Here is a 19,776-nt window from a genome sequence, read left to right on the forward strand (position 1 = left end):
GGGCTACTTAGCTTTTCAAAGAATTGACACAATTAGATTATGTCAAATAGTATACACGTTGTAGATGTGGAAGCATTGGGCAATGTTGTTAGGGCTTTGCACTTTTAACATTTGTGGGTTCAAGTCCTGATACTGACACTATGTGAACATGAGCAACTCACTTCACCTGTCTGTGCGGCACGATGGAGGCTCGCTGGGCATAAGAAATGTAACCAATAGTAACTAAATGTTATGTTGGATAAAGGTGTCAGTCATAAATGTACAATATTTTGCCTTTAGAATAAGTAACTAGTTTGCAAAAGCTGTGTGAAAAAGTACAGTAGTGGACAGCAAGCAAGCATGTTGCAGGGAGCGAATAAAAAGACTGATGAATATGTACCTAACATCAGCCTTGTGATCATTACAGACTCAAGGGTAGATTCTATTAAATAGTAATAATTACCACCAACACACCACACCACACGTAAACCAATAGTTTTCATATAAAAATATATGATTTATGGCCTCATTGGCCCTTCATAATAATACTTCGTGGCAACGCTTTGTGTATTATTGCTGAATTGGACTCCAACTTAACAGACTTTGATTTTGATGCAAATGATCTGGAGCTCAAAAATGAAAGTGATGACCCCAACTGACTGTCGTGCTGAAAGCATTTGTGTAGCAGCTGGCAGCTGTGTGAAGACACTCCTACATGTTGTTATATATTGACATCCACCTCGAAAGAGTTCATTTCTGTTTGTTTGCTTTTTTTAATGTAAGTACTGAATTCATCATAAATCATATTATACACTTTTCCATCTTTTTCACGCTGAAGTAAATAATATCAAAGAAGAAAGAAGTTTTTTTAGGGAAAATCAACTTTCATTGTCTTGACTGTGTATAGTTGCACCCCCTTTCTGAAGAGGGTTGTAATTTTGTTAAAACTAAACTAACAACTGTTCAGATAAAGTACAAAGTTAATTGGACTTAACCTGATATCAACTCAAATTATTCTGGTTATTTCTAAATAAGCCATCTTTATTCCAATTTTTTCTTTATGCCCATATTAGTTTTGTCCTGGTACTTTGGTTTCCTCCTACAGTTCAGAGACATGTATTATAGGTTAGTAATGAATGTAACCTGTCCGAACCACGCCATGAGTTTGCTTCCAGTCTATTCTTCCTAATGCACTTCTAGATGTCCTTTAATTCTTCATATTGATAGATAGATAGATAGATAGATAGATAGATACTTTATTAATCCCAAGGGGAAATTTACATACTCCAGCAGCAGCATACTGATAAAAACAATATTAAATTAAAGATTGATAACAATGAAAGTATAACAGACAGATAATGATTTTGTATAATATCAATGTTTACCCCCCCAGGTGGAATTGAAGTATGGGGGAGGAACGATCTCCTCAGTCTGTTAGTGGAGCAGGGCAGTGACAGCAGTCTGTCGCTGAAGCTACTCCTCTGCCTGGAGATGATACTGTTCAGTGGATGCAATGGATTTTCCATTATTGACAGGAGCTTGCTCAGCACCCGTTGCTCTGCCACGGATGTCAAACTGTCAAGGTCTGTGCCTACAATAGAGCCTGCCTTCCTCACCAGTTTGTCCAGGTGAGAGGCATCCCTCATCTTTATGCTGCCTCCCCAGCACACTAAGCATAGAAGAGGGCACTCGCCACAACCGCCTGATAGAACATCTGCAGCATCTAATTGCAGATGTTGAAAGACGCCAGCCATCTAAGGAAGTATAGTTGGCTCTGTCCTTTCTTACACAGCACATCAGTATTGGCAATCCATTCCAATTTATCATCCAGCTGCACTCCCTGGTATTTATAGATCTGCACTCTCTGCACACAGTCACCTCTGATGATCACGGGGTCCATGAGGGGCCTGGTCCTCCTAAAATCCACCACCAGCTCCTTGGTTTTGCTGGTGTTTAGTTGTAGGTGGTTTGAGTCGCATCATTTAACAAAGTCTTTGATTAGTTTCCTATACTCCTCCTCCCGCCCACTCCTGATGCAGCCCACGATAGCAGTGTCGTCTGCAAATGTTTGCACGTGGTAGGACTCAGAGTTGTATTGGAAGTCTGATGTATATAGGCTGAACAGTAAGTACAGTCCCCTGCAGCACTCCTGTGTTGCTGACCACAGTATCAGACCTACAGTTCCCGAGACGCACATACTGAGGTCTGTCTTTAAGAAAGATATTAATATTCTTCCCTTCTTTGACTTTTTGTGTGACTTCTGTTTCAGTTTAGCAGTTGTAGCAGTAGGGGGCACTATCGCTCCCTTGAACCCTCAGGTACCATGCCAAACAAAGGTAAAAGTCCAATAATTACTATAATTATAATAATAATTATGTGCACCAAGCACCACCACTCCACACTACTAATTAAATAATCAATACAACAATAATCAATCCTCCAACTCCCAGACGCATTGCCCTCCTACCACCCAGCCCAGCTCGCCGTCTCGGAGCTCCCACATTCCTTTTATAGTTCACGACCCGGAAGTGCTCCTTAACCTGCAGTCCATGTGACTTCCTAGCACTTTCGGATCAAATCAAAAGTCTTCTGTCTTCATCAGCCAGGAAGCACTTTATTCCTTCTGTCCTCGTGACCTGCAAGTACTTCCGAGCTGTAGAAAAACCAAATGTCTCTGTGCCTCCCAGCAGCGTCCCCTGGCGGCCCCGATGTTATCCAGCAGGGCTGTGTATTACGACTCCAAAGTCCATGATGCCCTGCTGGAGTTCGGGGCATCTCCAAATTGCAGGGAGGGCTCCATCTGGCGGCTTGGGGGTCTTGGCTGGGATAAACTGCCGGGCATAGTCCACACAGTCTAATTACCTTGCGGAAGTGAGTTTGTGTGCATACTTTACATGAATGTGTCTAATATTGGTGTCCCATCCTTATGACAAAAAATAAGTTTGAGAGCATAAATACTTAATATACGAAAGCCTACATAATATTTCCCCCGCCCCCCCCATGCACAGTAGCTTAATCCTTTTATTATTTGTATTGTCATATTCATTAAAATAGGCATTACAAAATGTGACTACTTCATAGCACATCCTTTCTACAACCATGTAATTGTTTTATTTCACCTTGTTCCTTTTACGCCAATGAAAAACACAATTTCTGGCCATCAGTATCTGAAATTTGCAAAAAACACAATTGACATTTCTGTGTTTCTCTTTTGTAATTAAACTGTCAGTCAGTGATGAACCTGAAGAATTTAAGTGTTTAGATTATATGACACAGCAGTGGATGAGTTGGTTTTGTTCATCAGTTTTAGGAAATCAGGCAACTTATTCAGTGTACATGTGACATTATCTAATTGCATTAAAATGAAGGCACTGAATTAGTCAAACAGTATACTGTAATTATAGAGATGACACCCAATCTCTGCTATATGAAGAGATCTGGTGCATAATTTCCTTTTTACCAATTACATGAAACAAGTAAAAAATATTATAAAATAGGGCATGTTATATATGTTAGACTATGAAAACAAGGATTCTTTCATATTTACTTATTGAGTTGTATTCTATAGTAGCCTGTTTATGGAGAGATGATCTGTTTTATGACTTTGAATTTTTAATATTGTCACAGCGAGGTTTATGATAATTTTCAAATGTTGTGACACGTGCCTTTGATAAAAGTCTTGTGAATGCCTAATACTGAATGAAATTTACATTTATTAAAAGAGAAAACATAATAAAAGTACATATTTTGTAAAAAGAGGTCTAGCATATTATAAAACCAAGAAGGAAATAGAGGAACTATTAATTTTTAGTACATTAATAAATATATTTGGTCCAAATAGGATAGATAACCAACAAATAAATGTTATATAATATTATGTAAGTAACTTCTAAAATGTTTAAAATTCTAATAACTTAAAAATGTACATGAGCCAGAACTATCCCCTAATGCTACCAGAAGACGATCACAAGGCCAATGAGCCAGTTTGATATACGGTAAGCTGCAACGGCTGTATTAGTTTAGGTGCTTTGACATGGAATGCCCAAAGCAGCTCCAACTAATATTTTGAACTACTTGTGATCGTCTTCTCCGATACACCATATAGATCTGCAATCTGTCGTACTTTTAAACCGCATAACAGAAGGTGTTCTATTGACTCAGCTGGAATGTCAAAGGATGGACTCCAGAGCAGGGAAATGTGTCACCTGAACTGGAGTGTAGTAGAGTCCGTTCCACCTGTTCTTCGAAAATTTCAAAAATAGTTTAACATTTATTTATTTATGCTCTCATTTCATGACATATTTATTTATTTAGGCTCTCATTTCATGACACATTTATTTATTTATGCTCACATTTCACAGTACTTTTATTTATTTACGCATTTATTTATTTATTTAATTTTGTCTGTGCTGCGTCGACATCGTGCACCAGAAGGCATGAGCTTATTCAGTGCTCAAATCAGAGAATGTCCAGTTCCATTGCCTCAAAACACTACTCACATCTACAGTTATTCCCAGTTTTAAATAAAAACTAACAGCGTCAGATCCCTAGGGCGGTAGTATGTATCGTGATCATGAGTGAAAGAATAAAAGTGAAAAAAAGGTAACTTTTACAAGTACAGTACTATAAATGTACATGGTCTGTTACAGATGCAAACCAAATGTATGTGTGCACTGAATAATATTAACAGTATAAGCAGCTCACTACTGAAAACGGCAAATATAGGAGGAAGTGGGGATCGAACCGGTGGCCCCTTGATTACAAGTCAGCAAAGTTTTACCGCTACGCCACAGAAGCTAAGCTGTTTTATCATCCTTGAACCTTTTGCGAGTGTTTATTTGATCTTTGGGCTTCAGGGTTCACACATTCTATAGTTTATACCTACATTTTGTAACATTTATTACTAAAATATGAAAAAGTTTCTGTTTTAACAATGTGTATCCACAGACTACTGTAGAAATGGAATACACATGAAATGCATGTGTTTCAAATAACGATCTATTATTTCCACTCTAAAACTCCAGCAGTTCACTCACTCTCAAATAATCAAACAAGGCATGACCTGGGAGAACTTAGTGAACGTTCTGCGACGGTGGGGGATGTAATAGCCTACTGCTTGCTGCTTGTCTTAATCGGCACATTTAAAGGACAAAGACGCTAATGGAGAGGTGCGAACGGATTTAATGTGGGCCGGATTTACGAGTTTTCTCAAAGGCTCTGGTAATTCTAGTATTAATTATCTGTGTTCAGTTTATGATAGTCTGAGTTATAATTCAGAATAAGGCTGTCCTGGCACCACTGTAATCTTCTCACAGCAGACAACAGTGTGACATATTTTGGACTTTTTTATGTACATCAATAGACACTCTTCTATGCTACTCCCTAGTTATTTTTTGCAACCCTCTACTTATTTTTACATAAATAAAGTAATTCATGTGTGTACCTGTTGTCATAAGAATGAGTCATAGACATCATAAACGTTTGGGGCAGCCACCTGTATATTGTTTCCCGGCTGCAAAAGTTGATTTGAAGTAGCCCGATGTACATAGAACAAAGTCCAGAACAAAACTGACTCACATTGAGACAAGATGGCAGTTTTAACAGAAAGAATGGGAAATTATGTCATCGGGGCCGGAACCAGAAGTGACACCATTGTCGGCGCTGGAACCAAGCGGGATTTCCCAAGAAAGGTTTGCAAGAGACTGAGAGAGACAGTTAGTACACACCACCGCTCCCTGGTCTGGCATAGAATTACTATTATTTAGGCCCTTTAGCTGTTTCCCATGCACACATGTGTGACACTGGATAAGCACATATGAGGAGGATCACTCTGATATTTGAGTGTCTCTTCCTCAGCCCAGTTTTAGTATCTTTTAGTTTCATTTCATACTTGTGACCACATACTGCATATTCAAAATGGCAACATATGGAGTTGTGTTAGAGCAGGACTTCAGTGTATAATAACTCATGTTTCATAGTATGCTTGTAGTCACTGTAATCTGAAGAACATTTCAGTATGCAAGTATATAGACTGTACTGTATATATACTACTAGCCTGACTCCCCACTCCTGATGTCACACTTCCCCTTCCCCTCGGCCCACAGCCTCTGTGTCAGATTAGTGCAAATATATCACTCCTGTAATGATTTTTAACACGATGAGAGAAGTTGCAAAATCAACTGGAATGTTCAAGCAAATTATAGAAAAAAACAATCGATCCATTAAGTAGTTCTCTTGTTCGCTAACTAAGCAGATGTATGATACGCCCCTAGTCTGGTGTGTGAGTGAGGAGGAGGAGGGCCCAACCCCTTGATCCACTGCATGTCCCTCGGATTCGCACAAATAAATTGGTACCGCAAGCGAACTATGATACATAGCACAATGAGAGAAGTCGCAAAATCAACCGGGATGTTCTAGTAAATTATAGAAAAAATCTCAATCTAAATCCGTTAAGTAATTCTCTCTTGAAAAGCGGACAGACAGACAGACAGATGTTGTATCTATACTAATAAAAGGCAAAGCCCTCACTGACTGACTCACTGACTGACTGACTCACTCATCACTAATTCTCCAACTTCCCGTGTAGGTAAAAGGCTGAAATTTGTAGGCGGCTTCCCTGCGCTAACCAAAACTGAAGTACGTACTTATTTCGGTGGTATGACGCCACTGTCGGCTGCCATATTGAACTTTCCAACATCACTAATTCTCCAACTTCCCGTGTAGGTAGAAGGCTGACCCCATCTTCACGAAATTTGGTAGCCGGCTTCCCTGCGCTAACCAAAACCGATGTACGTACTTATTTCGGTGGTATTACGCCACTGTTGGCCGCCATATTGAACTTTCCAACGTCACTAATTCTCCAACTTCCCGTGTAGGTAGAAGGCTGATTTGGCAGGCTCATTCCTTACAGTTTACTTACAAAAGTTAAGCAGGTTTTACTTCGAAATTCTACACTTAATGGTCATAACGGTCGACAACGTTCACCATGTTGAACTTTCTTATTTATGGCCCCATCTTCACGAAATTTGGTAGGCGGCTTCCCTGAGCTAATCGAAACTGATGTATGTACATACTTCAGTGGTATGACGCCACTGTCGGCCTCCATATTGAACTTTCCAACATCACTAATTCTCCAACTTCCCGTGTAGGTAGAAGGCTGAAATTTGGCAGTCTCATTCCTTACAGCTTACTTACAAAAGTTAAGCAGGTTTCATTTCGAAATTCTACGCGTAACGGTCGACAACATCTGCCATGTTGAACTTTCTTATTTATGGCCCCACCTTCATGAAATTTGGTAGGCGGCTTCCCTGCACTAACCAAAACCAATGTACATACTTATTTCGGTGGTATAACGCCACTGTCAGCCGCCATATTGAACTTTCCAACAGTCTTTGTTACTTATGGGCCCATCTTCAAGAAATTTGGTACGCGGGTTCCCAACACTAACTGAATCCTTCTTACATACATATATACGCCCATAGCCTGCAGCTCGGTCACCGTGTGAGGCAGCATTGGGTTCCCCCATCCTAATGCCTCTTAACACTAGAATTACCAGAGCCTACGAAAAAACTCGTAATTCCGTCCCACCTTAAACTGCTTCTTAAATCCCTTCACACCTCTCCGCCAGCACCCTTTGTCTTCTAAATGTGCTGATAAAGAGAAGCTAGGAGCAGCCGGCTATTCCATCCCCCCACCAATTTAGAACGTGCTCTCAGCTCATGCCTTGATTGAGTATCTGGGAGTGAAGTGGAGTTTTAGAGTGGAAATAATAGATCGTTATTTGGAACACACGCATTTCATGTCTGTTCCGTTTCTACAGTAATCTGTTTCAACACATTGTTAAAACAGAAACGTTTTTTATATTCTAGTAGTAGATGACAAAATGTAGGCATAAACTATATAATGTATGAAGCCTGAAGTCCAAATAGCAAAGAAACATTTTCACAAAAATAACACAATTGCGCTTTTATTCAAAAATATAACTGCAGAAACAAAAAGCCGCCTTGATTTCAGTCTGTAACAGCCGGTGCAATTTATGATCCTTGTAAAGGTTAGCTTTTTTTTTTAGTCACTTTTCATTCTCTCAGTCGCGTTCAGATTCAATCCATACAACCCCATCTGACACGGCTGTTTTCACTAAAGACGCGCTATAGCTCTGCAGTGTACCACGATGCATACTAACGCCAACCCCGGTTCTGACACACAAACGCTGGCTAAGCTGCCTTCTTCGTATCTCACCGTCACTTGATTTTCTTTTTATTCAGTTTAATTGAGTGTTCCTGCCAGTCCCCGCATGTTGCTGTATGTTGTTTCTTTTGTAATCCAGGACATGCAGAGGAAAGAATGGTAAAGACCAGTAACTTTGGCGCTATATGCAATCATCAGACACTCCCCCTCTGCCCGTGTCGTTCAAACACAGGAACATATATTGGTGTAAAAGTATAACAAAAGTGCACTTTTATTCAAGTGCACTTTTTCCATCGCCTTTTCCTGTAAGAAGCAATGTCTCTCTATGCTGTGGTTTCTATTACACACCTGAAAGAAAGAGACAATACATGTGAACATATCCAGCATACAGCAACATGCGGGGACTGGCAGGAACACTCAATAAAACTGAATAAAAAGAAAATCAAGTGACGGTGAGATACAAGAGGGCAGCTTCGCCAGCGTCTGTGTGTCAGAACCGGGTGGGGGGGGCGTTAGTATGCATCGTGGTACAAGCAGAGCTATAGCGCGTCTGTATTCTGTTTCTTTTGTACTCCAGGGCACGCAGAGGAGAGAATAGTAAAGAGCAGTAAGTTCGGCGCTATATGCAATCATCAGACACTCCCCATCTGCCTGTTGTTTTGTTATACTTTTCAATACTTTTTATACTGCTCAAACGGGCATGCTCAAAAAATACACGTGTAATGCCACGAAAAGTGCACGCAGACACTTCATTTCGCAAACAAAACAAGTGCACTTTTATTCAAAACTACCTGTATAACCGAAGAAAAAGAAAGCAAGTTACAGTAGGCGATTGATACGACATCTTGCATGGTGCAATGCTAAGAAGTGCAGATTTTCATTCCGTGCTATATAAAATCATCACATTCAAATATTAACAGTTCCCACACACCCAAGGACCGTCCTTCCTACATTTACGACACGTGTACTTGTTGCCGTGTACACACCTCTCTGTGCTATGGTTTCTATTACACTGAATGAGCACCTGACTCTGTACTTTCTTCCCTGGCATCAGAGAATTTCCAGTTCCTGCATAAATTCACACCGCACTGACGCTGTTCGTTTTCAAATAATATTGCATTAGTGCGATTATATTTTCACATATATTGTCTCTTTCTTTCAGGTGTGTAATAGAAACCACAGCATAGAGAGAAGTGTGTACACTGCTTCTTACAGGAAAAGGCGATGGAAAAAGTGCACTTGAATAAAAGTGCACTTTTGTTATACTTTTACACCAATATATGTTCCTGTGTTTGAACGACACGGGCAGATGGGGAGTGTCTGATGATTGCATATAGCGCCGGTTACTGGTCTTTACCATTCTTTCCTCTGCATGTCCTGGAGTACAAAAGAAACAGCATACAGCAACATGCGGGGACTGGCAGGAACACTCAATAAAACTGAATAAAAAGAAAAGCAAGTGACGGTGAGATACAAAGAAGGCAGCTTCGCCAGCGTTTGTGTGTCAGAACCCGGGGTTTGGCGTTAGTATGCATCGTGGTACACTGCAGAGCTATAGCGCGTCTTTAGTGAAAACAGCCGTGTCAGATGGGGTTGTATGGATTGATTCTGAACGCAACTGAGAGAATGAAAAGTGAATAAAAAAAAAAGCTAACCTTTACAAGGATCATAAATTGCACCGGCTGTTACAGACTGAAATCAAATGTATGCTTTTATTCTAAAACAGTAAGACTAAGAGCAGTTTACTTCTCAAAACGGAGGGGCGCAGGATCGAACTCGTGACCTCTTGATTCCCAAGCGGGGGCTGAGTCTATTGAACCACGGAGCAGTTACAGTAAACTGGTGTCAATGTCGCATGTTAAGGCGGCTTTTGTTTCTGCAGTTATATTTTGAATAAAAGTGCAATTGTGTTATTCTTGTGAAAATGTTTCTTTGCTATTTGGACTTCAGGTTTCATACATTATATAGTTTATGCCTACATTTTGTCATCTACTACTAGAATATAAAAAAGTTTCTGTTTTAACAATGTGTTGACACAGATTACTGTAGAAACGGAACAGACATGAAATGCGTGTGTTCCAAACAACGATCTATTATTTCCACTCTAAAACTCCACTTCACTCCCAGATACTCAATCAAGGCATGAGCTGAGAGAAGTTCGTGCACGTTCTAAATTGGTGGGGGGATGGAATAGCCGGCTGCTCCTAGCTTCTCTTTATCATCACATTTAGAAAACAAAGGGCGCTGGCGGAGAGGTGTGAAGGGATTTAAGAAGCAGTTTAAGGTGGGACGGAATTACGAGTTTTTTCATAGGCTCTGGTAATTCTAGTGTTAAACATCTTAGATTCACAGGTGACGATTTCAGTAGTGGACACTTTGATGTTTATGAATGTTTAAACTCTCAAAAGCTGGATGTGAAGTTATCGATGAAACCAGTTGTATGATTACAACGCTTGACAGATGCCGAATGTCACTTTAACACAAGTCCTGCAAATACTGTCGTAATTGAAACAAACCATGAAACTCAAACCGATTATGACAGCAGCAATCCAAGCTGTGAGATTTGAGAAAAGATTACTTTTCACATGGCCAAATATACGTTGCATGCTCAAGAGTAAGCTCAGTGCACAGCTTGGTCATATTACAATCGGAGGGCCGAACTGACAATGCGGTATACAAAGAGATCCTTAACAAATAATTATTGGTATATTTTCCCTCTGTTTAAAAAGGTTTAATTTTCTTCTTAATAAAAATTTTAAGGCAGTACTTCGCCACTGCGAAGCCCGGATATTTTGCTAGTTTTATATACTGTATATAGAGAGATGTATATATTTGTGTGTGTGTGTGTAGAAATCATTAAAATCTCATAAATCTTTCATAATGTTTTTCACATTCTTAACAAAAGCTATTGTATAAAATTTTTAGTAACTAATGGACTATATTAAAATTCCAATAAAATTCTTATTGCGTAGGTATTTAAATAAGGCATTTTACATGCTTAGCACCACAGAAAATTGTATCCGTTTCCCGTATTGTTAAAGGAACTTCTGTTATCTAGCTGGAGAGGGAAAAAAAAAAAACATTTCACTTTTGATGTGATGCATCCTTCAGGGCTGAATCTGAGCAAAGGCTTACAGATGAAAGGACAGCATTGTAATTAAGAAGATATGCAAGCATACATGATGGAATCAGTTAAGATACAGTGCAATAGGCTGAGTGATAAAAGGCACTATTGTTTGTATATGTAAAACTTTCTGTCATTGACCTTTCAGTGCTGTCGTTGAGAGAAATCTTTCAGGTAATGTATGCCTGTAAGATTGACATTTCTGTAGAGAGCAGCAGTCATTGATAATGGACTCTAAAAATAGAATTTGTTATACCACATCTTTCACATTGTCCTTTACCAAAAAATAACAAGTCTGCAGATACTCACTAACTGCAATCAATCACGCTGAAATGCACTTTTTAAAAATTTGCTTTTGTTTTTATATTGCACATTACATTTTTTCCAAGGACTGAAACATGAGTCAGTCTCATTTACCAGTGTCATACTAGCCGATATGTACATCAGTTACTGGTATATCAATATACTTTGCATATGATTGTATCCTGGAAAACCTTCTTCAATATTTAGGCAAGAATTTAAATATGAATTTTGGAGTGATATGTATTTGTTTCTCTTTCATGAGCTGCATTGTTCTTATAATTAAGTCTGTGGGAGTTTCTCTCTAGAATTATAGAGAATCATAGACTTGTAAAAAGCATGCCTTTGTTTTCATTTACCCCACTGAAACACAGCAGTATTTAGTCGCATTCTACTATGAAAGTCAAAACCCCAGGCCCCAGTGCCTAAGACGTAACACAGTAATACAAATCTGGTTTAGTTGTACATGATAATAATTTGCTTATTACGAGGGGGAGTTAAGCTAAAGTTAGAAAATGGGATTTAATAGAAAATGGAATGAACAAAAGTGATAATGTAATTGCTCAATGTAGTCTCCACCCTTCTCAATGCACTTGCGCAACCTTCCTGGATTTGAGCAGATTAAAAGTTTTTGTCTTGTCCTCGCAACCAATCACTCACCACTTTCTTCATGTCGTCATCTGTCTTGAATCAACAACCACCCAGATGTTTTTAGTGGTCCAAAAAGGTGGAAATCACATGGTGCAAAATCTGGTGGATAAGGATGATGTGGCAAAACCTCAGTTTCTTCAGACAAGCCTTGGTATTCTTAGAAGTGTGTGGATGGCCATTGTCTTGCAGCAAAAGGACTCCTTGAGACAGCAGTCCCCGCCACTTGGATCGAAAAGCAGGCTTCACATTGGTCTCCAGCAAGCCACAGTAACTTCCACTAGTGACTGTAGTACCTCTCAGCATGTAGTGTTTGACAATAACGGGTGCACGAGAACTGAGAAATGACATTATCAGTTTTGTTAAGGTTCATTTCATTTTCTCAAAAGTCCCATTTTCTAACTTTATCTTGACTCCCCCTCATAGTATTTTTGCAAAAATAGGGGCAAGTGTTCTTCAGGGTCTGTTCACATTCTAATTAACACACAACTTTGTCTTCCATTTTGCCCAGAGGGGACTGGGCGGTCTCATGGTCTGGAATCCCTACAGATTTAATTTTTTCTCCAGCCGTCTGGAGTTTTTGTTTTTCTGTCCCCCCTGGCCATTGAACCTTACTCTTATTCGATGTTAATTAATGTTGATTTATTTTGTTTTATAATTGTGTCTTTCATTTTTCTATTCTTTAATATGTAAAGCACTTTCAGCTACTGTTTGTATGAAAATGTGCTATATAAATAAATGTTGTTGTTGTTCATTTTCACATTCCTAAAAGCCTAATTTACTTAAAAAGGGTCTCACTTTTTATTTATTATATTTTTAAGAACTAACCTCATTTAAATTCCCATGATCGTTTTTGCAGTTATTCTGCAAGGCATAACAAATCCTGCAGTTAAATACATTGGGATGTAAAACGTAACATGTTGTTTTTTTTGTTGTGAGGTAGGAACTACTTGATGGATAAAGTTTCCTTTCCTTTGCCAAAGATGTGCTGGCAGAAATCAAAAGAAGGAAACAATGAGTAAGAGCAGAAATTTGGCTCCAACCTCTATGTTGTAGAGCACCTTCTTTATGAAAGGGTGCACTCTGAGGTGGTCTAATGTTGTCACATGCTATATGGCCAAAAGGTTGTGGACATCTGTCTATCACCCCTATAAGAGCTTCCTTGACAGCCCATTTGAAAACCATGGGCAATAATATGGATTTGACTCCCTCACAGCCCTTCTGATCCACAGCACCCATTAACAACTTCCACTCTTCTGGAAGGTATTTTCACAAGATTTTGGAGTGTGTCTGTGGGAATTTATACCCATTTCGCCAAAAAAACATTAGTGGGTTTAAGTATTGAAGTTGGATGAGCCGACCTGGCTCACAGTAGGTATTTCAATTCATTCCAAACATTCAGTAGGGTTGAGGTCAGGGTACTCGAGTTTCTTCACACCAAACTCTTCAAACCATGTCTTAATAGACCTGCCTTTGTGCTCAGGGCACAGACATTCTGGAACAGAAAATGAACCTTCTCCAAATTGTTGCCACAAATTTCATTCGTATCAAATCCATCAACTTTTTAAACTTCATTTAAAATTTTTACAAAACCCAAAGAAGCAGGCACCTTCCTCGACATAAAATTGAATTACAACAGCTGCATGTCTCACTGTTAGCCTTTCCTTGATCCACATTCGTTTTTATGTAACATTTAGAATGCATTTACCTGTTGCAAACAGAACACTTTACTAAACTTTAACAGCATAAAAACATCTAAACATTGGTTCAGCATCTGATTAAACTAGGCTTAATTTCAAACTCTCAATATGTTATGTAACATAATACAATTCTCAGACCCATTTAATCCAATTCATTGTCGTGGGCAGACCAGAGTCTACCATAGCAGGAATGAATGAAAGGTAAGAAACATTCCTGGGTAGAGCACCAGTCCATCACAGCACCCATTTATTCACACACCCACACTTACACAGGTCAAATGTGGGATCTCCGATATCCAGTCCGTAGGAAGCACATCTCTGGAAATGTGTAGAGAACACTGGAATACCTGGTCCATTTACCTCATTTGAACATAATACCATAACTGTATAGTTACATTTTTCAGTTTTAATTATTTTTTATTGAATAGTTTGGCAAGAGAAAACTGATCGTTCTCATTCTTAAAAGATAGCTTGATCACTGATTTAATTAAAAAAAATTATAAAAAGTGCATGCCAAACAAGATTCCTCACCAAACATACCTCACTTTAGTGACTGAATCATAAATATAGGACATCTAGTGTTGTTTATTAAAAACCTTTATAGAACTCCTTTTCATTGCACTTCCTTTGGCAAAACTGCAAAAAATCTTCCCTACAGCCAGAATAATCCACAATTTAGTGTAAGCTGGTATCACGTTGATATCTCTAACTCACAGGGAGCCAGATAAAGCATAAGCCCAAACACAAATAATGCGAAGGAACCAATACGCTAAGTTAAATAGTTAGTAATCTGTTTATACTAAGAGATTTCCCAATATGTGTGCAGCAAGATATAAACAAAATCCTAACATCAGCGTGTAACCACTGCACTCTCCTTGAAAAAAATTAACTACGTGGTAAAATTGTAAATATGTGCTATCCAGGTGAATAGTTTTAGCAGTTCTGTAACACACTCTTCACTTTATACCTCACTACACGTATGCAACACAGAGAAACTTGCTACTAGATTTGAAATTTAAAAACGTGTCACATTTTCTTTTGACCATCTTATTGCAGAATAGCAGTTTGAATCATTTCCATTTTCTCAACTACAAACCAATCCATCAATCTTAGCACACTGATTCTAATTGAGCTAGTGTCTTCCAAATAAAGTGCAGTTAAGATCAGGTGGAACTTAAAATGCTGTATTACTGAAAACTGAAACAAATTTCACATTTTTTCACAGTATTCATTAGGTAAATCCTCTTGCATCACAGCTCCAAATGGTCAGATATGATTGCAACTCCAGTCATTTTGTTAGCAGAGTTTACTGTAAATATTCTCATGGTGTTTGTGTTGGTTTCCTTGTTTCCAAAGATACATGTGTTAAGCAGATTGATGATTCTAAAATGACTCGGTACGAGCGAGTGTGGATGAGTGAATGTGTGAATGAATGTCACCTGTGATACACAGAGGGTTGATTCCTACCTGGCACCTGATACTACGTGGTTAGTTTCTGGCTACTGTTGAGCCTGCACTTTGGACTTTAAGGTGAAGGAGAACTGATGTATTGTTTTGACATCACATCTTTAGAGATCTGGCTTCACTTACCAGTTTAAACAGTTTCCATTTTCTCCCTTTACCCACATTAATTTTCACAGATTTTGTTGTGGAATCAATTACATCTCACAATGTTTTCTGCAAAAAAATCAGAATAGACTAGTGAAATTCAGACATTTTGAGGCATTGCGGCATGACTGAATAGTATTAAATCTTTTCTGATGGGAATGTTGTGAGCTTCATTCTAAAAACTACATGTTGCTTGTCTTCTCCACTTTCTTGTTCCTAGATTAAAATTCTATATTTGATTTTCTGATGATGCTTTTGTGTATTTTTGATCCAATTTTGTCATACTTTATGTTCTCGTTTTCAAAATGTGTTTCTGCATCCATTCAACCTTAGAACAATGTCGGTACTTTTATTAGCATTGATAATCTACCTCCCAATAACTTGTCCTATTCTTGACCTCACTGAAATGGGGCTTCTCACTTTCGAGGAAAGTTCCTGCTAGGATGAAATTGGTCACTTTGATTTTCTTGCATCACTGATAAATGATTCATTTGGTCTTAAAAAGAAATCTTGCAGAAACATTTTGTATATACAAGTTCTTTTATAAGAGTATTTTATGTGTTTTATTTTCTTTCGAAAAGAATATATTATGTTACCAGTCAGTCATCTGTCAATAAATGAATATAACGTCAAATACGTACGTAACTGAACTCTTCTAGCTCCTAGTGTGTTGCCTAGTGTGTGACCTATATTTTACATGGTGTTTTTAATATTCATCCTTTGTTTATATTTATTAGCGGTGGAACTGGCCTGTAGCCAAGACCTTTTACAAGATATTATCATTATCATACATCATGTCATCCTGGGCCATCAGCAAGCCATTGCTTAGATAAACCCGTCAGATTCTCATGGGCCAACATGGCCAGTTTGTTTCTCTGGTCCTTATTATTAAATTTACATAGCACTCTTTAAAGGAGATACACTCATGAGTGCATGCAGAGATTGTCAAATATAACACATTAGTTCATTTTTAGCCCATTTCATCCATGGTCATATCAAACCAGAAGGACACAATAACACAGAAACGCATACAGATGCACACACTCATCCCATACAGATGCATCCCCAATAAATTCACCTGCACTTATTTGTTTAGAGCTGCATATACCATGGCAAACAGTTTTGCTAATGTTACACATTTAACAGAAAATGTCTGCATATCTGTCCAACATGCATACTACAATTTTAGAAACTAAACTTTATCACGGGGCACAGGGCAAGAATAAACCCTGGACTGGGTACCAGGCCATTGCAGGGAAGGTGTAGAATTGTCAATTAACTTAATCTATACATTTTTGGGATATGGAAGACCCTTAGCAGATAGAAAAGTCAACATAGTCATAGGGGGAAGGTGGAAACTCAGCACAGATGGTCACTGAGACAGAATGTGAACTTCGTCTATTGGATCTGTGAGGCTTCAGCACAAACCACTGCAGAACCACGTGACTAGTTATTGGGCAATACCTTCAATACCAGTAACTTTAATGTCAGATAGAATGATATTCTTGCATATGTAAAATATTAATGGAAATTTATGAATTTTTATATGATATGTGATTTTGTTTTAATTATCACAAAATTATCTGATGCACATATTGTGCATTGTATTCCCTCTACATTTCTAAGAACATTTCCCATAGTGCACACTATTTATTACAAAACCTTTTAATGGTTAACAAGAGACTGCGTCCATTTTCATGGCTTATTTATTTTTGTGTTTTGAGCTGCCACAACCTTCTTGGTAGCACTGGCATAAACAGAAGCCACGCTTAGTTGATGATAATGTGGATCTGGAATGTTTACATCATTAAAAGATGAAATTTCAATAAGGGTCTATAGACCTTTTATATCTGCTGTATGCAATTCCCACCGGATAGAGTCAGATGAACTTTAATGAGTATGTGATTAACTAAGAACGCTCAAATGAATAATCAATAAGCTGATGATTATATACAGCATTCTGGTGCAGATTTCAATAAACTTGCAAATTTAGCTGCTGATTATTAAATTAGAGACTACCAAGCATTGCTGCTTTTGGGATCATGCACAACTGTAAGCTCAACAGCAATAAAAAGTAAATAAAATTTAAAGATCACATGATCCTCTTCAGTTATACATTATACACTAAGGGCGGCTATGCTGTAAAATCACTGATAGTGATTATTCTTAAGACAAGATCCAAGGCAGACTGCTACATGTCCTTCTCCCTACCTTTCCTTTCCTTTAGGCAGCATAATCTCCTAATGTCCAGTAACCTCACTGCAGATTATACTACTACAAAGACTATAGACATAAGGGTATGTCTTCAGGAATTCCAGATGCTTAGTGAGAGAAAGGTCATTTATATACACTCATTACAGGCTTTGCAATACATCACAAAGCCTGTAGTGATAAAGAGAGAGGATATGGTGGTTAGCACAATGAGTTAGCATATACAGTGGTACCTTGGTATACGTCTGCTTTGGAATAAGTCCAACTTGGTATACGTCCTGTTTGGACACAAAAAGTTTTGTTTGGTATACGACCTTTGTTTGGAATACGACTCGCGTGCTAACCTTGTTTACCTCTCTCGAGACAGAGCCACGACTGCCCACGAGCGTTAGTGCGCCAGTTGCTAGCATTCAGTGAACAACCCGCGCTATAACTCTCTGTGAACTCTCACGTGTGTGATATAGCGGGTCCACAGCTCCTGTCAAAGTCCAGCTTTTAAAATAAATAATCACCGCGCTCGCAGCTTGATGAGGGGGCGTGGTGGTTATGTGGCTGAAGGTTGTCAGGGCGATTAGCGATGTGGGCGTTTCTCACCAAAGTGCACTTGTGAGGGACCGTCCGCATTCATGATTGTTCCTGGGGCTGCTTATCTTGATAAACAGAAGCGCGAGTCAGCTAGAAGGGCAGTAAGAAGAAAGAACGGACGAGAGGGTGAGTGAGTGAGAGAGAGAGGGCTGCTTATCTTGATAAACAGAAGCGCAGGTTGGCTTGAAGGGGAGTAAAAAGAAAGAAGCGGGGGCAGGGGGCGCCAGGTAAAAAGGCACCAGGCTTCTTCTTGTTTTTTTTATTTTTATTTTTAAAGAATGCTTTCTGCTGTATTTTAACTTTGTTGTTTTTAAGAAGACTTTTTTCTATTGCTTTTAACCTCCACGTTTCACTTCTGATTTTATGGATTATTTATTGGAACTTTGGAGACTGCACTTTAATTTGAACACCTTGTTTTGTTAATTGTTTTAATAAAAGCACTTTGCACTTTTTCACCATCCCCTTGCTTTACCGATGAGATTAGCAGTGAGGCACATTACCGACGGTGTAGGGTTCAAGGGCTCCCCGGCAGTAGATGGGAGCATACAGCAAACCTGCATCGTCACAACGTGATTTTGTGTTTTTTTCATGTAAATTTGAATTGTAAAGTATGAAGGTGGCATGCGTATCTGGGACATGGCTGTTGCATACCGTTTGCCGAGAACGACGGTATCTACGATTGTGAAAAACAAAGATGTTATTAAAAAGTAAAGTAAGGTAAAATTTTCATTTATTTCATCTAATTGTTTTGTTTTTATGTATTTTAGTATTAAGCAGTGTTTAAATTATTTTATACAACCCCATCAATGTATAATATGCCAATAGCAATAGGATTTTTTTTTTAATGGGAACGGATTAATCATTTTCCCATTATTTCTTATGGGAAAAATTTGTTTGGTATACGTCCTGTTTGGTATAAGTCAAAGGGTCTTGAACGAATTAAGGACGTATACCAAGGTTCCACTGTATTCCCATATATGGGTAGGTTAATCTCCAATTACACTTTTTTTTACCTCCCACAACCCATGAATGTTAGGTTGATTTTCAAAATCACCACATGTGAGTTTTTGCATGAAGGTGCCATGAGATGAACTACTGCCTCATCGACTCTTGATTCCTGCATTGTGCATAGTACTGCTATGACGGACCCTGGCTCCAGTGAGTCTGAACTATATTGAATGTTTTTGATACAGGACAGATTGCTGGATAGTAACAAAAGGTCATTTCAACACAGCTTGAGATAAACTGTTTAATTGTAGACTCCTGTTGCACTCTGGATGTCCTACCATGTGTATGGTATTCATTACAAGACATTCTCCTCCCTCTTTACAAATCATGAATGATTTTAAAACATAAAATGATATTTGTTTCCTTGACATTCAAAGCAGTATTCATTTTCCTTTTCCTCTCATTTAAAATTGGAGAAGTACAATG

This window comes from Polypterus senegalus, chromosome 1, assembly GCF_016835505.1.
Source record: "Polypterus senegalus isolate Bchr_013 chromosome 1, ASM1683550v1, whole genome shotgun sequence".
NCBI classification, from domain to species: domain Eukaryota; kingdom Metazoa; phylum Chordata; class Cladistia; order Polypteriformes; family Polypteridae; genus Polypterus; species Polypterus senegalus.